Source organism: Nuphar pumila, chromosome 7, assembly GCF_984573655.1.
Source record: "Nuphar pumila chromosome 7, dmNupPumi1.hap1.1, whole genome shotgun sequence".
Lineage (NCBI taxonomy): Eukaryota > Viridiplantae > Streptophyta > Magnoliopsida > Nymphaeales > Nymphaeaceae > Nuphar > Nuphar pumila.
The window spans coordinates 6,353,821-6,377,656 of NC_143255.1; the positions used below are offsets into that span (position 1 = coordinate 6,353,821).

Sequence of the window (23,836 nt, forward strand, 5' to 3'; positions counted from 1 at the left end):
CTAATCTATCGAGCTCACCCTCATGGCCCCAACATGTTTATATTGTGAAATGTTGAGATTGATGATCAACAGTAATTGAGACGCAATGCTACTTCATAAAAAATAATTTTATAGTGAAATAGAAATATCATATACTACTTGACAATTTGTTGTGCAAATAAAATTTTTTCTTCTTTTTTAGTCATAGCATATTTAGGAAAAAAAAGATCAGGTAAAATGTGATTGCACACTTCTAGTGTGCCACTGCACCCGATCACCCTTCATCTTGTAGATAGGGCATGTCAGTTGTGGGGGCCAAGAAATGATAGAGGGGATCAGGTGCAGCAGTACACTTATAGTGTGCAATCAAGTGTGTGTGTGTGTGTGTGTGTGTGTGTGACTAAGGGTGGTCATCGAGCTGACCCGGCCTGTTTAGAGCTCGGCCCGTCAAGCTTTAAATGCAGCCCAACCCGTTTACTAACTAGCCAGTTTTGACCCGGTTCTTAACAGGCTCGGATTTGAAGATCAGCCCATGGTTTGGCCCATTGGCTCAACAGGTCAATGTGAAGTGGGCCGGGTTTGAGTCCAGTCCATCCCAACCCGAATCCATTTGTAAACAATAATAATAATAATTAACAAGATCTTAACTTTACATGCACCCAATTAATTATCTTTCTAGTTTTCATAAATTAAACTAACTAATTAGGTAAATAGTAATAGTTACCAAGTTACTATGTAATAGTCATTTTTTATTTTTTATATTATTAAAAATTAATAAATAACTCAGACTTCATCCCGGGCCCAGGTATATAATTTTGGCCTGGTAGCTATGAGCCCAAGCCTAAAACCTTGGCCCAAACCCGGCCAATGGCAGGCCGGTTGGCCCATCAGGCCGCGTAGCCCATTGCCCACCCATAGGTGTGACACGGGTTTCCATTAAAATCCTTTTATTTTGGTAAAAAAAAATGTGTGGGCTTCAATCGCTCGCCCACTTGGTGTATGTTTCAATCCTAGTGGGAAAAAGCACCACATGAATCATGTGAAGGATGCCTTTCACATGAAAGTGGGGGAGGTGAAACAAACGACCCCCTTAGGGTGTATTTGCATGCAGCCAAAACCTGAGGATTTTCAAGGAAACACGACACAATATTGGTGCTTTGAAAAAAAAATCACTATTTTTTCTCGATAATCTTTAAAATATCATATTATTTGTCACAGAGCCTAGGGATGGGCCTGAAACCAGGTCACTTAGTAATCAGAAAACTAAAAAATGAAACGAAAACCAGTTCAGCCGATTTTCTAGAAAATCAGTGGAGCCATTGGATTCTGACAACACTGGTCTCGCATCTTCCGGTCATTGGAATCACCTTCACCATTCAATAAAACGAGAAATTATCGTCGTTTTCTTTTCTCTTTTTCTATTCAAGATACGTTGGACAATAAATAACGCAAAGTTATAAATAAAGTTCTAAGGAAACAGGAAAAACTAGTTACATATCTTACATATGGACAAATAAAAAACAGAAGATTAACAGACGTGCAGAACATCCATCAATAACTTGTTTAGAACTCCAAAAGAGATATAAATAAATAATTAAATAAATAATCTCCTCTTTGAGCTGACACAGGTGGAGAATTTAACATGATCAAGAGTACTTTGTCATTTAAAGTCAGTCAAACACCTGAAAACAAATTTTGGTTCTACCACTTGTCTCTTCTTTTTTACCTCAATATCTGAAATTCAATGTATTCTCCCCAAAAAAGCAGTCAAAGTGTTTCTTAATAAATTTGCAAGGTCTCTTTTCTGTAAACTGATTAAATCTGGTTCTATTGTGCCCTAATCTTCCATGTTGATACTTTTCACTTTTAGAGAGAGTGGGGAGGGATCAGAGGGGTCAAAGGGAGGCGTTTTGAAGAAGGGTTTTGCGTAGATTGAAAAGGAAAGCCGAGGAGTCTTTGGGACCACGCTTTCACATGCAAAGAAACAAAGTTGACGCTCATTCTGAGAGAGAGAGAGAGTGACAATTGCAAGTGTTGGCCTTTGCTCTCCACTACCTCTCTCTCTCTCTCTCATATAACAGAGCCACTACACACTCCTCTCCCTCCATCTCTCTCTCACCGGCAATAACGCGTGACGTCTGCAGACTGCAGCGCTAGTCAGCTGCTAACCTCTCTCTCTCTCTCTAAACTAGAGCACAAAGAGACCTGTGATATAAGGTGGGATTGGGAGGCAGAGATAAAAAGAAAAGGAAGAAAATCATCCTGTCAAAAACCCATCTTCCCCACCTAGAGTTTTAGGGATAGGCTGTCCTTTCCCTCTTTCTATAGCTCTGTTTTCATTTATGTAGGAAGAGAAAAGCAAAACCAGAAGAGAAAAAAAGTGAGTTTTTTCACCCTCCCCTCCTTTCCTCTCCTTTTGTATCGTGTACTTCATGCTTTTCTGTGACTGAGAAAGAAGAGAGAAAAAAACATTTTTGTTTCAAGTTTTGAATTGTGTGTCCCCCTCATTTCTTTTCACCATTGATTCAATTTGAAGAAATTTGGGGGTTGGGTTTTTGTTCTCTTTTGGGCCTAAAGGAGTGTATAGTGAGACAACTGAGGTTATTCCTGGGATGGGTTGTCTTTATTGCACTTATTCCCTTTCATCTCTCTAGGGCGCTGATGTGCTAGGATTTCATGTTTCAGCATGGTCTTTGTGGTGGCTTCTAGGGTTTTCGTGGAGATGGGATCTCGTATTTTGCGGTGGTTGGTGATGGTGGTGGTGTTCTTGCTCTGCTCTTCGAACGCGGCAATGGCTGCCGGCCGAAGCTGCAATGCGAACGATTCACAGGCGTTGATGGAATTCGCCGGAAACCTAACGAACGGGCGGGTTCTGTCGAATTGGCTAGATGGGTCGGATTGCTGCAATTGGGATGGTGTCTCTTGCGCCACGGCGAATACGAGCTCCGGCAGGGTGGTCAGGTTGGTGTTGAGTGGAAGAGGCCTCAGAGGGATAATTTCACCTTCGTTGGGGCGCTTAGATCATCTGCGGTACCTCGACCTCTCTTCGAATTCGCTCGGAGGTGAAGCGCCACCAGAGATGTCGAATTTGGCGGAGTTGGAGTTCCTTGATCTCAGTTACAATGAGCTGAAAGGTTCATTCTTCGACTCTGCCGGAAGTGGTCTGGCTTCCATCCGATGGATTAACATTTCCAGTAATCACTTCAATGGTAGTCTTTTCGACTCAATGCCCACCTATCTGAAGCTCGTGAGCTTCAATATCAGCAACAATTCTTTCAGCGGGCCGATTGCAACCGGCATTTGTAACCGATCAGCTGCTGTTCAGGTTCTTGATTTCTCGAATAATCGATTCGAAGGCAAGGTTTCAGAAGGCCTTGGCAACTGTGCTTCTTTGATCCGGTTGTTCATGGGCTGCAATTTGCTCGATGGTGAGCTCCCTGGTGATTTGTTTAGTTTGTCAGCGTTGGAGGAATTATCGATCCCCAGTAATAATCTTTCCGGTGGATTGAGCGAGAGAATTAGCAATCTTGTGAGACTTGAATCGTTGGTGGTCTTCTCTAACCGGTTCAATGGCTCCCTGCCAGACGTTTTCGGTAATCTTACCAGATTAGAGCAGTTGGTCGCGCACAGGAATCTGTTCTCGGGTCAGTTGCCGCCTTCTCTCGGCCTCTGTTCTGCAATGCGGACACTTGATCTGCGGAACAATTCTCTCACTGGGGAGATTGATCTCGACTTCACAGGTATGGGCCAACTCAGATCCCTTGATCTGGCTACAAATAAATTTGTTGGTAGGATTCCAGCTAGCTTGTCAAATTGCAAAGAGTTGAAAACTTTGAGCATTGCTAGGAACAATTTACATGGTGAAGTTCCAGAGGGATTTGGAACACTTCAATCTCTTTCATCCTTCTCGCTGTCTAACAATAGCTTCACAAACATCTCGAAAACCTTGCGGGTACTGCAGAATTGCAGAAACCTAACTACACTCATCCTGTCAAAGAATTTTAAAGGAGAGGCCTTCCCTGAGGATATAGATGGATTTGAGAAACTGACCATTTTCGCTGTTGGGAATTGTGGCCTTTATGGTCAGCTACCTGGATGGTTGCTAAAGTGCAGGAAATTACAGGTATTGGATCTATCTTGGAATGATTTCAGTGGAGACATTCCATCTTGGATTGGTGAATTGGAGAACCTGTTTTACTTAGATCTCTCAAACAATTCGCTTACAGGGGAATTACCCATAAGCTTGACACAACTTAAGAGCCTTGTTTCAACCAATTCATCGTCTCTATCCAGCACATATATGAATATCCCTCTCTATGTTAAGAGAAACCAAAGTGCCAATGGTATGCAATACAATCAGATATCTGGTTTCCCTCCAGCTATATATTTGAGCAACAATAGGCTCAATGGGACAATATGGCCTCAGTTTGGGCAGTTGAAAGGCCTCCATATCTTAGATTTGAGCAGGAACAACATTTCGGGGACTATCCCTGACTCTATTTCAGATATGTACAACTTAGAAGTGCTGGATCTGTCTTTTAATGACCTTAATGGATCAATCCCCTTCTCCTTGAATAAGCTTAGCTTCCTATCAAAATTCAGTGTTGCTAACAATCACTTGTGCGGACAAATTCCTAGCAGTGGACAGTTCTTCAGCTTCTCCAACTCAAGTTTTGAAGGCAATCATTGTCTCTGTGATGGACCTTTTCCACCTTGTAATGGAACCACTTCCCTGGTAGTAGCATCTAGCCTGAACTTCCGAGCTGGAAGAAAAACCATTCTGGGAATAACAATAAGTATCGGGGTTGGAATTGCATTGCTTCTTGCTGTTGTCCTTTTCAACATGTCACGGAGTGAAGTAGTGATGAACCAGTGTGATGAAGAAGAGGCTGAAATTGGTCATCCTCACATAATCTCCGACAGCTTAGGTGAAAAGTTGGTGCTTCTATTTCAAAATCCTGAAGGAAAGGAGCTAACCATCTATGACCTTCTCAAGGCTACCAACAATTTTGACCAAGCAAACATTATTGGATGTGGAGGATTTGGTCTTGTATTTAAAGCAGCACTTCCGGATGGAACAAATGCTGCAATCAAGAGGCTTTCAGGGGACTGTGGTCAGATGGAACGTGAGTTTCGGGCTGAAGTAGAAGCGCTCTCGAAAGCTCAGCACAAAAACCTTGTCTCTCTACGGGGTTATTGCAGGTATGGTAATGACCGGTTGCTGATATACTCCTACATGGAAAATGGAAGCTTGGATTATTGGTTGCATGAAAGGCTTGATGGAGGCTTGCAACTGGGCTGGGAAACTCGTCTGCAGATAGCTCAAGGGGCAGCAGAGGGGTTGGCTTACTTGCACAAAGCATGTGTGCCTAATGTTGTACATCGTGACGTGAAGTCAAGCAACATTCTCTTGAATGACAAATTTGAAGCTAATTTGGCTGATTTCGGTCTATCAAGACTTCTAAGGCCGTATGATACTCATGTCACAACAGATCTTGTGGGGACATTGGGATATATTCCTCCTGAGTACAGCCAGACCATGACGGCTACCTTTAAAGGTGATGTTTACAGTTTCGGTGTTGTTATCTTGGAGCTTCTTACTGGTAAAAGGCCTGTAGATGTGTGCAAATCAAAGGGCTGCCTCGACTTGGTATCATGGGTCCGCCAGATGAAGACAGAAACAAAAGATGCCGACATATTTGAGCCATTGATATGGAAGAAAGAGCATGAGAAAGAATTGCTAGCAGTACTTGATATTGCTTGCAAATGCATAAGCATTGATCCCAAACAGAGACCATCAATTGAGCAGGTTGTCTCATGGCTTAGAGTCGTTGGAAAGGAAGATGAACTGATCACATGAGTTGGTTTCTACTTTGAGATGGTGATTGCATAAACAGCTGCAATGGGGACAGAATTTGAACAAGTTCAGTGCTGGAGTTGGAAGGGGTTGTCCATTTTCAGAATGAGCATATGCATATGTGATGTAAATAATGTGCCTTCAAGTCGCTTTATACAAGTCAAATCTGTGTTATCCATTGTAATCAGTAAATTGTGAATGCTGAAGAGATAAAGCTTATCATGGTACCTGATGCTCATGATCCAATCACTATACTTCAAACTGTCTGTTAACCTCCAATTTTTATGTGTTGCTTTCTAGACAAATCTCCCTAAACTTGTAGATTCATCTATTTCTCCAGGAAGGGTGTTTGCTAAAGGCTATAATGTCAGAGCTGTATCCCAAAGTACACATTTTTGCAATGCTTATCACGTGTCTCTCTGTACATTTGTGTGCATGTGTATGTGCACAGGTATGCGTATCCTAAGAATCTGTGTATGCTTTATTCTGCTAAAAATTCAAGAGGCAAGGCAAGTTTGTAGTGGGCAGTAATGCCTTGGATTAGGCTTGCTTTGAGGATGTCTGCTGACTCTTCAAGTCATTGTGTATTGCTAATATTGGATCTTTAGGCTTTGTACTGTTCTAAGATACCTGCATTCAACTGCTCAAGTGAACTAATGCTGAATAGATAGAACCTCTATGGAACGAATCAAGTGGCTGCCGCTGCGTTTCCCATTGTTATGCTGGTTTCTGAGTTATCAACTGTTTAAGATGTAGATGTTATAAGCCTAGGTTCTCAAGGTGTAGGGTTGATGGTTGGATGACTGTATTACGGGTTTCATCCTGCAATTCTACATTATTTATCCTCACTATTTTTTATCAGAGCTTTTCTTGGTATTGCAAATTCGAGGTTATAAGATTCAGGTGATTCTAAATATTCACCTTGATACTTTTCTGATAATGGAATGTGTGGAAAGTGAGATAGACCTTTCTAATATTTACTTTGGTTACTACCAACCGGGGCTCCGCTTGTCTGGCAGCAATTAGTGCACGTCACCTTGTGTTGGGACGTTGCAAGTTTGAATCCCAATGGTATGTAGGGGTCTGCCTAACCCCAACTTGCCTATAAAAAAAAAATATAGATGCCGGTATGATGTATTAAATCAACAAAAAAGAAGAGAATGCAAAAGTATGGCAACTTATAGATGCACAAGTAGATCAAAATCTCTTTTGCATCATTCTTGAAATACTTAAATGGTGGTGATTCACTTTGCAAAACTTATTTGTTTTTGCAACAAATAAGTCAAAAGAACTATATTGAAACTCCCAACATTTCTTTTTGAGATCTTCAACATCTAATCAAGTACCTTCGTAAGTGCCGCTTTTGTGAAATGGCCTCCGATAGAATCAAACCTCTGGCCCCATATGAGACTCACCACAGTCCTCTTCCATCAAACTGTAACAAGATTAAATTAACCTATTTCAATACAATTCCCACCAGAATTTTAAAGCCATATTTAAGCAAGATCACTTATAAAGTCAATATATAAAAGAAATCACAATGCGTCAGATTTGGGAAAGGAGACTCCAAATGGTGGCAACCCAATTCAAATTCCTTTGCTAGAGATGCCAAACATTAAGGAAAGCCAAGGTTTTGATATGCAGTTGCTACATTTTGGTCATCAAACCGGGTTGGATTTGAAGATGAGTATTAACTCTAACAAATTGTCTGAATCTGAGAGGGGAAAGAAACTATCGTTGGACGGTCCGGGACCCGATTTGGAGTTATCTAATGTGGACGGAAACTTGGATGGTGTCAAGGAGAATGTGGTACCTCGATCCAAGGTGCTTAAAATAGCTGAAGTACTTGGAGGGGAGCAGAAGTTGAGAGGAGTGGGATCTAAATCTGGATCCAGAAGATCCATGTCCAAGGTAAAGGCAGCGTCTGGCCAACACAGCCATGGTGATCGTGTGATTGTCCTTGAAGTGTATCAAGAGGACAGTTCTATGTCCTTGGCTATCCACACTAATCGTTCCTCATGGAGTTATTATTTCGAAACGTAAGAGGCTTGGGTAGATCTTGGGCACATCAAAAAATTAAATCAGTGCTTGCTAAGCATAAGATAGACTTGGCTTTTCTAGTTGAAGTGAAAAATTCATTGGGAGATGCAGACAAGTTGCTGAAATGCTTCTCTAAATATAAGTTTTTGGGAAATTTTGTTTTGCATGTACAATCCTTTGCAGAAAAACAAATGTGTTGATGCAAATGGATTCCCAAGGAGTGTAACGTTGTTCTCAAGAACCATGCTTGTTTCATGATCCTTAGTTATGATCGGGTTTGGAAGGATAAACCACCTGACTGATTTTCTTTCGGTAATGATATCTGAATGTATCTGCCTAACCCCAGCTTGTCAATCCGAAAAAAAAAATATCAAACTCAAATTAAGAAGTTCAACATCTCATTCAAATGGATGGCGCCTTGCATAACATGATCAGTTTTTTAGTTTTTTTTTTTTTTTGCTTATTACACGAAGAAACCATACTTGGTACTAGAGACCTGGCCTTGTCGATCTTAGTCTATGGTATCTATAGTCACTGTCCCAGATTCCCATCAATGTAGAACTCTATGGGCATTGGGCACCCCCTTTGACCCTCAAGAAGCCTCCTGCTTTGCCTTGCTAAAGGTGTGAAGAGCGAATTCCATGATTGAAAGAATAGAATCACTACTTACTTTTCATTTAGAAAAGTGATGAATAAATACAACTGGTTTCCATATTTTAGGGATGACAAGGATAAAAACAAAAAAAATTAAGAACATTTTACAACACAAAATGGGGATTCCTGTTGGTTGTTTCCTTATTTGATGGAGATGAGGTCACCTCCCATGTGGAGATATGGTTGCTTTCTTTACTTGGCTACTGGAGATGAGGTTGCCTCCCTCATTTGGTTGTTGGAGATGAGGTTGCCTCCCTCATTTGGTTGTTGGAGATGAGGTCCCACTATTGTTGTGGGATCATTTCTTGAGCTGAATTTGTTTCTCTTAGTTCTAAGACTCTCCCTCATGTTGGTGCGTGCGTGCAAATCTGTAACTCCCAACTTGCCCGAAAGAAAGTGGAATTGTTCCCTTTCAAGGAGTTTAGTAAATACATTGGTTAACTGAATTTGGTGAGAACATGAGCAGTAAAGATAAGGTCAGCTTGGTTATTATTCCTAAAAAACTGGTTTGTCATAATGTGAAGGGTAACTTGATTGTCACAATATAATTGTATTAACTGAGAATGAGGGAATCTCAAATCACGCAGAGGAGCTTTTAGCCACAAAAGTTCACATATAGTAGTGACCAATAGATATATATTCAACCTCTGTGGAAGATCTTCAAAACGATGGGTTGCCTGTTAGTCTTTCAAGAAAGTAGGCTATGTCCCAGCATCGTGAAATAGCTAGTTGTGGATATGTGAATCATAGGACAACTTGTCAGTCAGAGTTATAATATGCTACTAATTGAATATCACCGTGAAAAGATATTAGGATGCCCTTGTCAGGAGTGAATTTCAGATACTGTAAGACCCGAACTGTTTCATCATAATCTAGAACACATGGTTGTTGCATAAATTGACCAAGGATGTGAACTGAGTAAATAATATCAGCTCGTGTGTCCGTGAGGTATATCAACCTGCCCACTAAGGGGACGATATCTTGTTGGATCTTCAAAAAAATCTCCTTGATATGCAATCAAGTAAAGTTTCTGATCCATATGAAAATTAGTAGGTGTTGGATGCCCAAAAAATTTTTCAAATTTTTTAGGTCTTTGGGACAAAATTGGGTATGTAAAAATTTCTTCAATTGAGTGATAAATTGCTTATCATTTTTTGTGATGATAATTTCATCAACATACACTAGTACCATTGAAACTTAGTTCTCAATTTGCGAGTAAAGAGAGAATAATAAGCCTTGGATTGCAAAAATTTGGCAACTTTTAATTCAATAGACAACTTGCTAAACCAATTTTAGGACAACCGTTTTAAACTGTTTTAATCCAGGGCACTTGGTTCTCGTTCTCACTTTGAAATCTAAGTGACAATAGCATATAGACTTCCTCATCAAGGTCTCCATGTAAAAATGCATTACTCGTGTATTTGATGTAAGTTCTAGCCTTTGGTAGCAACACACGCCGGTAAACAATGCATGGTGACAAGTTTTGCCACTGGGGTAAACGTCTTATGGTCGTCAAACCTCTCGATTTAGGTGTACCCTTTTGCTACTAATCGAGCTTTATACCGCTCGTTGAATCCATTGACCCAATGTTTCAGCTTATATACCCATTTTCATTCAATGGGTCATTTGTCTAGGGAAGGGACATAAATTTTCAATTGCCATTATCCTCAAGAAGCTTTGATATTCGATAACATTGCATCTCGCCAATGTGAACACTTTACCATGGAACGGAAATAACTTTGCTTTATGAATGCGGAAAGCAACATTCCACGTGTTTGTTGCATCCAATGTTTATAAAAAAGTGTTATTTTGTGATTTTATCTCTCGGGACATTCTAACAAACATGCCCTAAGGGTATGTTTGATGGCTTGTCTAAGATTGGATGAGATGAACGAAAATGATAGAACATAACACTGCTTTTGTCTGTTATATAACAATTATATACGAAGTCCAATGTTTGTTTTGGACCATATTCAGATGTGTTTCAAATGTTTGTTGTTTGATGACGATGTGCAAACAACTTGGACAATCATAGATAATGGGTCAGATTATTTCGTTTTGGATAATATGACCTAATTCGCCTAACCATATGAGTGTTTTAACATGTTTATTATGGATTTTAACTTCTAATATAGATATGGAATTTGATTTAAAAACTAAAAATGTTTAAAATTTGAAAAAAATAAGAATAAATAATTTTTTATATATAAATGCTTTAATGGGTGTCATATTAAATCTAATTATGAAAGTTTATAAAAAATTTATGGATTGTAGCTCTAAATATAGATCTCAAACGGGATCCAAGTATGAAAAAATGTTTAAATTTGGGTAACTTGAGAAAAAAATAAGAATTCATTTTTTATATACAAATGCAAAAATCATAAAAACCCTAAAATGCAAGAAAATAAATCCTAAATAAACAAAAAACCCTCAAGTACAAAAAAAACTATAAATAAAATAAATCATACTATAAAATTAAATATAAAAACCCTAATGAAAGAAGATCAAAGAAAAACAATCCTAATCAAATACAGGAAAAACCCTAATCGAATTAATTATAGGAAGCCCTAATTTAAAAAATTAATTCAAAACCCTTAATCAAAGGAAAAAAAGATCTAACCTAATCAACAAAAAAGCCGTAAATAATGAAATCAAAGAAAAAAGCCCTAATCAATAAAAATCAAAGAAAAATCTAAAATTAATGAAAATCAAAGAAAAACCCTAATGATTTAGAAGATCTATCCCAATGAACAAAAATCAAAGAAAAATCCCTGATCAATGAAAATAGAAAAAAGCCCTAGTTATTTAGAACATCTAACCTAATTAATGAAAATCAAAGAAAAAATGCCCTAATCAAGAAAAAGAAGAAGAAGAAAAAAAAACAATAAGGGGGAGAGAGAGAGGAATGAAGAAGGGGGAGAAAGAAGAAAAGGGGGGAAAGAGAGCTCACCGCCAGCCTCCCCTCTATCAGCTTTGCTTCCACCCCTCTTGCCGCTGCCCATGCGTGCCCACACACACAGAAGAGAGAGAGAGAGGGTCGCCCCCTGCCTTTTTTTTTTTATAAATTTATTTTATTTTCCCGTCGTAATAAGGGGTGGAGCAAAAAGTTCACATTATTATGGAAGCGGTAGACAACATTCCGTGTGTCCACTGCATCCAATATTTGTTAAAATTAATGTTCTTTTTGTGATTTTCTTCCTGCATGATGCACAGGATGCACCATCAAACATGCCCTAAAGATGCCTTCCACAATCTGACGTGATCTTTTTATGAATTCTTTTGATAAAAAAATAGCAATCCAAAATATCTTTTTAATGGGAAGAAAATTAATTTTAGGACATAAAATAACCAAAAAGAAACCAACAACTACAAAGATATTATGTTTTTTCGTTTTTTCTTTCGACACAGGCATTACCTTGTCAAAACCATCAAGTTTGGAAGTGCTCAAGGTTTTCCTGTTTTCCATCAATCATATTCAACCAGCTAGAAAGAAGAGCAAAATACTTATTAACACAGTAGTTGACAAGAATAAGATGGCAACCCGTACAAATGAGAGTGAATGAACAAGTTATATAACAAATAAGAGATATAAAGTAAAATAAACGACTTTGCAATAAATTGAAAATCCTTGACGAGGATGAGGATGGAAAAATTAGAAACCCATAAAAATCTCCTTAACGATCATGAAAATGGATCTTGAAGTCACCAGCCAACTCTGTTAATCCTCTCTCGCCAAGCAAAGCAAAGACCACGCAAGTTTCTGAACTACAATATAACAATCAAAATTGTAGCAATGTATGTAGCTAGCATTATATGGAAATTTATCGAGTTCATCAACTCAATAAGTTTTACATAATGGTGCAAGTTTCATTGTGCATGCATAAATAAGAGAAGAGATTTACCTAGCTACTTCCATGGCATTCAGGGGCAGCGCCATTTTATAGAACAAATCAAACAAATATACACATATATAATTATGTAAAAATAATATAATATATATAATAAAAAAATAACTAAAACTGCCCTCATGCCTAATAGCTTGATCGTCGACTAAGTGCCTTGGTTGTTTTCGACAAAATTGCTACTTTTAAAGTACTTACCCAAGGATTGCAAAGCCCAAACATTTTATTTTCGCCTAGACTGACTAGATGCCTGGTTGAAACTTTTGACAACGTAACCAGAGCCAACCAAGAATCAAAGACTAAAATAGAATCTGACCTTATAACACATTTATCAAGCTTCTCTTATTTTACACCTTTGTTTTTCCTACACCAACCAGCAGAAGAATCATTATTGTAGTTGCAAATTTAGCTAAAACTAAGACAGATTGCAGATGCAATTGTAAGACACCCATCAACAACATGTTAGGATTAGGCGTGTCAACGGGTAGGGTTTACCGGGACCCAACCCGTACCAAACCCTATATATAGGATCCGGGTATGGTGATAAATAAGAATATTCGATTGCGACCTGAGTCCGGACCCAAAGGTTCGATTAATACATGGACCCCGGTATAGTTTGTGAAATTTTATACTAGATCCGGGCTCGACCTGAGTTTTGATTAAGACACACAAATTTTTAATGTAAAAATAATCTTTACCCGGTATAGCCCCGGTCTGGAATTCATGCAGTTCTTATCGTGTCTGAGTATGGTTTTTCTTATTATGAGTCCGATTAGACCCAGGTCCAGACTAGGGGTGGCAAAACCTGACACGACCCCCCAACCCGACCTGCCAACCCGACTCTTAGGCGGGATCGGGTTGGGCAAAAATGAACCCGTTTAATAAACGGGTCGACCCGCCTAACCCGTTTATTAAACGGGTCGGGTTTGTGTTAAGGGTATGCCAACCCGCCAACCCGGCTGACCCGTTTAATAAACGGGTTAGGCGGGCAGGTCAACCCGCCTGCCAACCCGACCCGCCAACCTGACGTGCCTGCTAACCCGTTTACCCGACCCAATCAGTTTATTAAACGGGTTGGCGGGTCGTGTCGGGTTACCCGTTTAATAAACGGGTCAGGTTCGTGTTTGCCATAGCCGACCCATTTAATAAACGGGTCGGGTTCGGGTTGAGGTATGCTGACCTGCCAACCCGCCAACCGGACCGGATTGCCACCCCTAGTCCAGACCCAATAACATACCTTGAAATCCGGGCCAGGTCTGGTTCCACTTGGACACTCCTAACCTGGACACGGCTAATTTGTAACTTTGCCAAATAAACAATATTTATTTCCCCATCGGCTGGTGTCTTTCATTATAACCCCAAACAAAGCCTTAAAACTGACAAATATTACCTTTAATATGAGAACTCTAAAAACAAGACACACACATGCAGTCAACAATTAGAAATAATATCATGGATTGAAGGCAAAAGTCACACATCCAAATCACATCACTGTTACGGGAAAAATGCTCAAAAATGATCTTAACAGCGTCACCTCCCCCACCCCCCCTGAATAAATGATAACATGCAAGATCCTCACCTCTCCCCACCCCATTCCATAAATGATAACATGCAACATCTTTAATACATCATTAGATTTTCTTTTGGATAGATTGTATGAAACTGAAACAGTAAAAGGAAAGGTACACAAATAAGTGCAACAAACACTTCCCATGCTAGATATCAAATGGTGATCATTAACAAAGCATGGATTTTTTTCATTCCCACTACATCCATCGATACCATAACCACTATCATCCCACCATGACCACTCTTTTATATATATATATATTCATTCCCACTACATCCATCGATACCATAACCACTGTCATCCCACCATGACCACTCTTATATATATATATATATAATCACTAGGATATGAGAACTGAAATATGAGAACTAGAAATATGGGCATTTTCAATACTATTTTTTTGCAAATCCAACTATGTGAATGTGCTTGACATGGTAAATTTGCATGGAATCAACAATTGGTCTTGCATTTTTGCTGAAAAATGTGATTTTTGAATGCTTTAATATTTTTTAAGATTATGAGCCATTGATTTTAAAGCCTTAAAAAAATCTCATTTATGCATCATCATTCAAGAGCAGGTTCTTATAAAACCAAGCATGCAGATCACATATGTACTCTTAAATTTTAGAGAAAAGACGTGAATGACCACTTTTGAACAGGACCAAAACCAACTTGCATTGAGCATCCATCGCACAATGACATTGTTTTTACAAAAAGACTTTTAGCGACGATAAAAGTCACCGCTAAAAGTTTGAGACTTTTAGCAGTGATAAAAGTCGCTACTAAAGGTTTCAAACCTTTAGCGATGACTTTTGTCGCAACTAAAGGTGTTATTTGACGCAAACTTGAGCTGAGCATCCATCACACGCTCAATGTGAGTTCATTCTGGTCATGTTCAAAAGTGATTATGCACCTACATTATATATATATATATATATATAAGAACTAAAATATGAGAAGTAGAAATGTGGGCATTTTCAACACTTTTTTTGCAAATCCAACTACGTGGACATGCTTGGCACAGTGAATTTTTCTACTAATCAACCATTGATTCTCGTATTTTTGATGAATAAATGTAATTTTTGAATGCTTGAATATTTCTAAAGATTATGAGCTATTGTCATGTTTATGCATCAAAATTAGACAATTAAAGATGTAGTTCTTATAAATAAAAGCAAGTAGATCACATCCTTACGGTTGGATTCAGGAGAAAAGAATAAAAAAATCCATGAAAATAACGGTTCACACATTAGTTCTCATATTCGGGTGATTCTATATATATATAGTTAATTTTGGCTACTAATAAAGGTAAAAAACTAATGAGTAAAAGTCACTTTTTCAAAATTTTCTATTTTTTATTGATCAAATATTATGTATGTGATTTACATGATTTGTTTAGTAAAAAACTTGTTTTGAACCATGTGATTATAATAAGTAATTAGGTTTTTAAAGAAGTCCAAAAGTCAATGTCTCACATTGTGCCAAAATTTTATAAATAAAAGAATCATATTTTTATATCAGAAAAGCACGATCCTAAGCTTGATCCTTAACAAACAAACCATGTTGAACACATCTATGTGATTAGACCGAGTCAATACAACTTGCACCTATGATTTTTAGTTTATTAGCTATGCACCTTCATTAGTAACCAATAATAACCTTTATATATATATATATGGTTTATTATCAGAAAAAGTGTGGGATAAATTTGGAACACTTGTGAGCCGCTGATAAAAAAAACTTCCGCACAAAACAGTTTTAGTGGTGGTTCAAAATCGCTAAAACTCTTTTTTTTCAAAAAAAAGGGCGCACGCAAGACCATGGCATCCAACTTTCGTATGACAAAAGGGGTCTGATGATAACCCTTATATATATATATATATATATATATATATATATATATATATATAGAGAGAGAGAGAGAGAGAGAGAGAGAGAGAGAGAGAGAGAGTATGTAAACTAGAAAAATATGTAAATTGGCATGCACCAAGATTTTCATAATTTTTTTTTTTTATAAAATTTCACCGTACAGATGCAATCCTGATACTTGGTTTTATAGGAACATACTATTGGATCATGTGATTAAGATGTACAAGAAGGATCTTTTAAAGCTTAAAAATCAATGACTTATCATTTTTTATAAATATTCAAGCATAAAAAATCACAATTCTTGATCCAATTATGATGATCTAATAGTTAATTCCAAGTAAATGGATCATGCCGAATTCATATGCACGATTAGATTTGCAAAAAAAACTTATGAAAATCATAATTCATACCAGTTTACATATTCTAGTTCTCTCTCTCTCTCTCTCTCTCTCTCTCTCTCTCTCTCTCGGTATTACCCTGACACCTCCACCCCATCCTGATGGCTTTTCCCCTTCCCCACCATCCTTAGCTCCAGCGTCCTCTGCTCCCACCGGGGTATTACACTGTCTCTTCCCCACCATCCTTAGCTCCGGCGTCCTCTGCACCCCACCATGCCTTTTGATCCAGCTTTGACAAAAGACACCCCCTTGAATACCTTATACCCGTGACTCTCTCTCTCTCTCTGTTCCACCTCCACCGACCCTTCCTTCTTCTTCCACCACCACCATTGCCGCCCCCACAAGATGGCAGCCCCGCCTTCCCACCAGATGGCAGTCCTTTCCTCTTTCCTCTCTCTCACAATCGCTCTCTCTCTATGAGCCACCACCGTCGGCGATTTTCCACTGTCTCAGAGCCACCACCATCACAACACTCTCACCTCTCTCACTCACTCCCATTGCAGAGCCACCACCGTCTCAGAGCATACGGTCCTCTCTCTCTCTCTCTCTCAAACCCCAAATCCTCAAAACCCCAAATCCCTTCTTCTTTTCATTTCCAGTCAGTGCAGTCACTGTCGGATGCCCTCTGTCGGATGCTCTTTGATGCCCTCTGTTGTGTGCGCCCGTAGATAGGGCCCTCAGCATCTCACGACTCCTCTGCCACCATTTTTCGGTGGTCCATTCCCCTACGGCTTCCGCATCGGTGATTGGGTTTCCAGCAACAATCTCTAAGCGTGAAGGAGGTTACCCGGCCCTCTTTCCCTCTCTCAAATCTTGAATCTCACCGACCTCTCTCTTGTTGTCCATCCCCTTCTGCCACCATCTTTCAGTGGTCCATCCCCTTTGGGCCTCCGCATCAGCATTTGAGTTTCCAGCAACAGTGAATCTCACTGACCTCTATCTTGTTGTCCATCCTCCTTCGACCCTTCGCGTCTCACGACCCCTCTGCCACCATTTTTGGGTGGTCCAGCCCCCTTCCTCCTCTGCATCGGTGATTGGGTTTCCAGCTGTCTCAAAGCAGCGTGAAGGAGCGATTGAGGGAGGTTACTCGGTCTCTTTCTCTCAGCGATGCACGACGGGAGGTGGACTTCGTGCTGGAGGCCGTCCGGTAGGGAATCACGACGGTGGGCGTCCGCGACACCGACACCTTTGTCCTCGGCATCTAGAAGCAGTCCTCCGCCAAGCTCCAAGTCTCCCGAGTGTAAGGGGTTTCAGCCATCGATGTCAAGGATTCTGACCTCCATCGTCAATCTTACGGTGGGACACATGCCTCCCTCATCCCTCTTCTTCTGGGGCTTAGGAGCCTCCAACTCCCTGCAGGCCAACCAACATGCTCTATCCTCTATCCTAGAGGCTTTGAACGATTGGGGACTCGCTTTCGCCCTTCGCCGCCAAGGTGCTTTTGTTGCTCTCCCTTTCCGCTTATCTTTTCGTGTGTTTTTCTCTCTATCGGAGGCCTTAGCGTCCTGTCTCGCCGTCTGTTCACTGTTGGCTCGTGATGTTGGGTGATTTCTTAGAGCTGTCAGGGTGGAATCCCTTCAGGCATGCTCTGTTGGCGCCACTCTTCGGGCTTCGTTTTTCTTTCGTAGGCTGCCCAGCTCGATTGACGGTCGGGGCTGGCAGGAGGTGAAAGCTACCTGGCAGCGGTCTTTCTCCAAAAAGCTTTCTCGCTCTCGTCTTTCACACGCGAAGCCGGGTGACTGGTGGTGCGCGGGTTGCCTTTCACTCAACTTTCGCAGGCGTCGTGCTTGCCTCCATTGCGCCTCGTTGTTCAGGTCTCGGCGGCACCCAGTGTTGAAGCACTCGTGGGCGATAGTCCCTCTTCCCTCCCTCGGACGAGCCTCTTCGCGAGGTATGCACCGCCCTCGCAAAGCCTTTTTCGCGCCTTGGGTCCAGATTGGTATCTTGAAAGATCCTTTGTCGTCATTTTTGGGATTCAAGATCGGTTCTGTTTGGGTGCCGATGCGACCGTCTACGGCTGCTCCAATGTCTTTCGTAGGGAAGCGTTTCAATCTTAACCATCTTTGTCGTGACCGTACTTGTGGCTCGCCTGCCATCTTGGGTCGGGATAGTTTCTGCTCTGCTGTGTCGGGCCCGCCTGTCCTTTGTGCTGCCTCTGTCTCTTGGGGTTCCGCGTCTGATGACTTCTGCAGCCAGGGAGTGCTTGCGACATGCTCGGGGGTGCGGGTGGCTTGCTCGGGGATGCCTGCGTTTTATCCGTCCTTTTCTCCTCGGAGTAGATCGGGGATGCAGGTCGCGTGCTCGGAGGTGCCTTCGACTTATTCTCCTTTTTCTGGTCGACGAAGGTACTTTTTCTCTTCTTTCGCTCCTTTTGATGTGCGAGGAGTTGTTATGGCCAGAGGTGAGGCAAGCAGGCTCTCCCCGATTCAATTATCGAGATCTCGCCTCTCCTTGTCTTGGTGGTCGTGTTGGCCACTCGGTTTTCAAGCCGTACGGAGATCGGTGGATACCGTGGGTCCCGTTAGCGAAGTGTGAGGTCTTCTTGGGTGAGCAGGGATTCTCTTTGTCCGTTGTCGTCATCTTGCTCTCCTTCGGGGGCGTTGGGGTTCAGTCTACCGTGGCTCCCTGGCGGTGTTTGTGTCTCTGTGTCGGTAGGGGGCGTTTTGCAGCCTCGGGGTGCGAATCTGCTCGCATCATCATCATCATCATCTGTAGTATATTCCTTTCTGTGCTCGTTGTTCGAAGCGGGGCGGGCTTTCATGTGGTATGGCGGGTGTGATGACGCATCTTGGCCTCGGTCAGGTAGATGTTGGCTGTCGTGGCTTCCCGGGTGGTCTGAGTCTTGGGCTATGTTGTTGCGGAACATTTTGGTGGATCCTTTCTTCGAGCTTGATAGGGATCGGGTACCGTCAGGTGTCGCCTTGGCGTCTAAGGATTCTCTCTGCCACTCGGCAGTTGCAACATCCTATATTTAGTTTGCTTCGACCTATGGGGCATATGAGTTTGGGTCTTTCTCGCGTAACAGGTCTCATCTCTCAGAGGACTCTCTCCTTGCTCGGGCCCACATGTCGCCTATTATCGGAGTCCCGATCCGACATCGTTTCTTCTTCAAGCTGGTTGATGGCCTTTCAGTCTTGGTTTCGTCTTTCTCAACAAAGTGCATCGTATGTCCGATTCGCCTGGTCTCCATCAGCTTGGTAAGTGCCCCTCTGTTAGCCGTGTTTTGCAGGGCTCCGTTGGCATTGAACTCCTCCTCTTTCATCCGGGAGGGCGACTTCGCAGGCCTGGAGGGCTCCCCAAACTTGGTCTATCCGTCAATTGCGGGTTCGTCATCTTTGAGTGGTCAACTCTCATCCTTTTTGGGTCTGTCTGTGGACGATGCAGCTCGGCGGCTCAAGCTTGCGCTTTCCCAAGCCCAGCTCCTCAACGTCGATTCTGTTATGCGTGAGTCCTTGGCCGCGATCGCAGATCGTTTACCGACCTTGGTCGCGGATGCTGGGCGTATCTCGTTCATCAACACCACTTCTCCTTCGGTCGAGGGGTTATCTCCTCCTGGGTGGGGTGGTCTCCCTATTAGGAGACGTCGTCGACCTTCGCTATCTCCATCCGGCGAGTCTGGGGTCTCTCTTAGGCGGTCTGTGAGGATCCGCACTCCTCGGGTATTTCCGGACTTTCAGTTATGAAGATCTTGTGTTGGAATATTCGGGGACTGAATTTCCCCACCAAACGTCTTTTCCTGGCGAGTTGGATCCGTCAAGAAAAGCCCGATCTTATTGCTCTTTGTGAAACGAAGATGACAGATATCTCAAGTTCCGTCGTCTCCGAAATCTGGCGTGGTGCATATTCCTTTTTCAAGCCTGCGACTCAATATGCGGGAGACATCCTCATCCTCGGGAAGCATTCTCTAGCCTTTCAACAGGTGGACGAAGGTACGTTTTCCATATCCATCACCCTTCCCTTACCTACTCAGACTATTTCAGCTGTAGTCACTATGGTGTATGGTCCCCACCGTCAAAGCCGTCGGGAGGAGTTTTGGTTGGACTTGAATAGGGTAATTGCTTCATTCGGGGATCATCATATTATCATGGGAGATTTCAACTGCCTTATGTCTCCTATCGATTCTAGCTTTCCGGTTAATTTCTCGGCTTCAATGAGGCGCTTCCAAAATTTTATTCAGATGCACCGGTTGTACCACGTTCCCCATGTTGGTGAAGCTTTCTCGTGGTCCAATCGACGATCTACTCCGTGCTTCCGTCTGCTAGACAGGGTGCTCGTTTCGTCAGAGCTGCTGAGTTCTATTAATGACATCTCTTGTTGTCTTCTGCCACCATCTGTCTCAGACCATAGTCAGATTGTTATCCGATGGGGTCAAGGCTTCACCGACGATAGATCCTTTAGATTTGAGCAATGGTGGCTTAAGGAGGCGGGCTTTGAGTCGTTAGTCCATCAATCTTGGAGTAGACCTTGTTTTGCTGTCCGGGCGGCTACAAGATGCATGATTAAGCTTTTTCGTCTATCCCGCGATATCAAATCTTGGCTTATCTTCAATAGAATAAGTAAATTCCAAAATCTGGGGGATTGGGAGCGAGAGCTGGCTTCTATCAATCAGTCTCTCTTGGATACGTCCTATATGAATGCATCAGATATTGAATGTCTCAATGCTAGATCGGCCGAGCTGACTCTTCTAGTGCAATCGTGGCGTCTAAAGGATGAAATTCGTTGGAAGCAGCGGTCAAGGGTGAATTGGCTTAAAGCGGGTGACGGGAATACAAGGTTCTTTCATTCGTTAGCATCTCACAGACATCGAAGACATGCGATTCACACTCTGTATATCAATGGTGTCTTCTTTTCGGGCGATCAGGTACTCAATGCTGTCTCTAACTATTTTTATAACCTGTATTCCTGCAACCAAGCTGTAGGTGGCAATATGAGTTCAACTTTATTTTTGTCCATGGATCGAACGCTAGCCAACTCGATTCAGGGGTTGTTCACCGAAGAAGAAATCGTCTCGGCGGTGCGAGAGTCGTCTGGGTGGAAAGCTCCAGGATTTGATGGCTATCCTGTGGATTTCTTTCGCATATTCTGGCAATGCGTTAAGAGTGACATTCTTAGTGTCTTCGCCGAGTTTCATCGAAATGGCCGATTGCCGGTTCATTCTCACCTAGCAATTATGTCGCTTATTCCTAAGGAGGAAGCCGCATCGGATATCTCGCGGTTTAAACCTATATCAGTGTTAGGCAGTTTATATCGCATTATCGCCAAGGTCTTAGCTAACAGGATGCGCTCAATTGCTCCTAGGATTTTCTCAGAGGCTCAGTTCGCCTTCATTCCTAACAGAAGACTTCAACATTCCTTCATTTTGGCCACAGAAGTGTTGCACTCTCTCAAGATCAGCGGGGGGGCCTTTTTTACTCTGAAGCTTGACTTTCATAAAGCCTACGACTCGATTCATTGGCCGTTCCTCTTCAACATGTTGGCAAACTTGGGCTTCGGTAGGCGTTTCTCTAGCTGGGTGCATGAGCTGGTAACCAATGCCCAATCTCAGTTTCAGATCAATGGGGTCAAGGGAAAACAATTCAAACTTGGTCGTGGTCTTCGACAAGGATGTCCTCTGTCTCCGTTACTCTTTAACGTCGTCTCTGAAGGCCTGATGGACTTGGTTAACAGGGCAGTGGAGGGTGATCTAATTGAATCTCTTGGTATTCAAGAGTGTCGTAGTCAGATCCTGACATACGCTGATGACATAATTATCTTCGGAAGGGCCTCCATCCAACAAATGTTATGATTCAAGCTTGTCCTTCTTTTTTTCCAATCGATGTCAGGTCTATCCTTGAACTACGAGAAGTGTTGTCTTTCCATGGTCAACGCCCCTGCTTCAATGTTGGACTTGGGCCAGCGGATATTCGGATGCTCGGTTTCGGATAACTCTTTCTCTTATCTGGGTCTGTCGCTACAAATCAGTCGTGTATCAACGGCAGCCTGGAGCACCACTATCCAAAGGGTTCAGAAAAAAAATTTGGGCTGACAAGCGTCCTACCTTTCTATCGCAGGTAGACTAACTCTCATCAAGCACGTTCTTTCTGCTATGCCAGAATTTTTTATGTCTATGTTCCTGATGCCCATGGGGGTTAGTAAGAAGATAGCTCAGGTAGTGACGCACTTCCTGTGGTCTGGGCGTGGTCACAAAAACAAGCGCCACCTAATAGGGTGGGACACTCTTCGACTACCCAAAAATAGGGGGGGTTTGGGAATCAAGGACCCCCGGCTGAGGAGTATGATTCTTGTCGTGAAGCAGAGCTGGCTTGCACACCAACCTGGGTCTCCGTGTGCAAGCGTGCTTCTAGCTAAATACGGTGGTGTGGAATCATTGGTGGGGATCACAAGCGTGCGTCAGCGATCGATGTCAAAGCTTCGACGATCATGGATCCAAGCATGGTCTGCAGTTCTATCTCATAATGACAATGTTGAATCGCAGTCTCTGTTCTTTGGTCGTAACCTTGCTCCGAACGGATCTTTCCGCTCTAAAGAAGGCTACCTCGCTCTCCTTCCGTCGGGGGTGGACCGGTTTCCGACGAACCTGATCTGGGGCAAGGGTTCCACTCCGAGATCATGTTTCTTGGCGTGGCTAATCTTACACAATCGGGTGCAGACTGACAACTTCCTCAAATCCATCGGTTTTCATCTGCCGAGTAAATGTGTGTTGTGTGAGGCGGCTGAAGAATCTGCCTTTCACCTTTTTTGGGAGTGCTCTGTTTTTCAAAACATCTTTAAGGTGACTTGGAATAAGCCGGGGGTCGGCGTGCGTCAGGAATCGTTCGCCAATGATTTGTTGTGGGGTCCTCAACCAGTTCGTCATTGCAACAAATGGCGTATTATTTGGCGAACTTGGCTTCTCTCGTCATGGTGGGCCGTATGGATGACTCGCAACAACGCTATTTTTCGGCATATTCCGGCAGTGTTCAACAAAATGGTGAACCTTATTTTGGCGGACGTATACGCCATTCTCCGCATCAACATCCCTGATCTGCAACACCATCTGCCTCTAGAGACCATTCATGATCCTGGGTGATGCTCGTCGCCTAAGTGTATTTGCTTCTTGTTTCTTTCTTCCTTTTCTCCTTGCATCTCTCTTTTTTCTTTTTTTCCCTTTTTTGGGGCTCCTTGGCATGTCTTGGGCCCGTGTTTGGTTTCCCGGTAGGTTCAATGTTGGTTGAACCTGTTTTTGATGGTTATAGTTCGGCTCTCTCTCTCTCTCTCTATATATATATATATATATATAGTGGCCAGTTGGATGTGAATGGAGCCTGTGCTGCATCCATCAACTTAAAAAAATAAAAAAGGTGCGTCTTTAAGTTGGGATGTGTCGATACTTAGTGAGTCAATGTATTTATATAAAGAAAGGTTCTTTATTATGACTCCATTTCAACGATTTCGTTAGGTTCCGTCAGGTCTATTAAAAAAAGCATAATTATGGTTACTTTTGCCCATGTGGATGTGCTTATCATAGTTTATTAGAATGAAAAAAATGGCTGTAAGATAAAATACTCTAGTTTCTTTGACACAAAAT

The 23,836-nt window shown here is 42.1% G+C and overlaps 1 pseudogene across 1 annotated transcript; it reads left to right on the top strand.

Annotated features, from left to right (window-relative positions):
* The first annotated feature begins 2,233 nt into the window (after window positions 1–2,233).
* On the top strand, window positions 2,234–5,929 carry LOC149830996 (phytosulfokine receptor 2 pseudogene; annotated as a pseudogene). The gene is made up of 2 exons (XR_016432977.1): window positions 2,234–2,359; window positions 2,665–5,929. The product of XR_016432977.1 is annotated as a phytosulfokine receptor 2 pseudogene (transcript).
* The last annotated feature ends 17,907 nt before the right edge of the window (window positions 5,930–23,836 follow it).